The sequence below is a fragment of the Opisthorchis viverrini genome (assembly GCF_000715545.1).
Source record: "Opisthorchis viverrini unplaced genomic scaffold opera_v5_189, whole genome shotgun sequence".
NCBI classification, from domain to species: domain Eukaryota; kingdom Metazoa; phylum Platyhelminthes; class Trematoda; order Opisthorchiida; family Opisthorchiidae; genus Opisthorchis; species Opisthorchis viverrini.
Window position 1 is genome coordinate 842,199 of NW_008751836.1, and position 1,619 is coordinate 843,817.

Genomic DNA, 1,619 nt, shown 5'->3' on the forward strand with positions numbered 1-1,619 from the left:
CCAAATCTTTGCACAACCTGTTTGCTTTTTTCGCCCAATGTTGTTGGGGATAGTCATATGCACACTATTAACTATGTAAACCCAGCACGTACAAACCTACAACACAACTTCTTTCTGGTTTACTTCACTCGTGTCTTTGGCAGTTTCCCCGATGGGTTTCGAAATGTCACACACTAGCATGCGTTTTCGCATTTCGTAGATAGCTTCCCTACTTGTGGTGCCGCAGCCACCCTACTCAATACATAACCACCGCTTGATCTCGTCTGTTAATTGGGTCCCAATCTTCTTTGAGCTTGGTGAAGGTACAGTCAGTGGACCAAAATAAGAAGAAATAAGTAACACAATTATCTTGAAAAAAGTAACACTACTCGCTTTCTTAACTTTGCCACCGTTTTGACCTTCTTGGAGCAACAGTTATCCGCAGCATGTGCTCGTGCAGAGTGTGCTCTGTTACGGGCAGGGATACTTCCCGAGGCAACTTATATCAGGCTCACTCTTGCCTATTCCCGCACTACCCTATCCGCTCTGTTTAATGAGGGGTGCTTCACGTTGTCTAACTCTAAACAACATAAACGACACAAAAGTCAGTTCCCCATACCTGAGAACGTATTATACGCCACAAAACCTGGTAAGCACATGCACATTGCGGTATGCATCTGCTTGGCATGGTAGCTTACAACACGTCACCGTTTAGTCATGGTTCACACGTCACGGGCACCTCCGTTCATTTCTGTCGGAACGCGCCCAGACATAGAAAAAGCGCATGTGCAGAGAGTGACGCATCCCCAAGTTCACCATCGGTATGACACGTCCGGAATGCAGGTGCGTTGGCGGAGCTCATCAAACACGGCTTAGCAACATACGACCAGCGGAGTGGGCCTGAAATTCGCGAACGGAACACTGCGATTGGCCGTACAGAACTGACGAGTGAACGACCATATTGGGCCATTTAGTCACGCTATATATTTGCACAGGAGCTCTGTATGTTTTGTCCTGAAGATACAGCCGTGTCCCAAGTCCTCTGTCTTCTCATCGCGTAGTCTGGCATGCCCAGTGCAGGCGTAACCCATAGAGGGCCACCCACGATACAACAGTTCCCACTGTCCCAACGGTAGTAACCGCACCATTCGCCTGCTCTCCGACCTATCTTTTCCAGCGAGCGTTCACCGATCACGGATTGATACACAGGATCGAGGCTTTTGCCCAAGTTTCCCGGGTCGGTTTTGTTCTTGTCGGTCAGTGGCTGTCGTTCACCTGAAAGGCACAAGTGAAAAAAGGGTGTAGCACTGCTCTTTATGTTCTCAGCGCGGGGCAGTATGCTCGCCAGCGCGAGGATTCGCATAAATAAATGCCTAATAGTGCTTTAAATTGGGTTCGAGAAGGAGCGTGTACAACCGTCGGAGGAAGGTCATTCCACGCAGCTACTACCCGAAATGAAAAAAAGTTTTGTCTAATGAATGTGTGTGCCCTGAGCTTGAAGATTTTCCTACTATGTCCCCGCCGGGTGTTTGCTGGGTAAACGGTAAAAAACCTGTTTGCCAAGCTTTGTTCAAACAAGGCGTAGGTAAGAATTAGGTCCCCTCGGAGGCGACGGCACTCCAGGGGAAAGAGATCAAGCG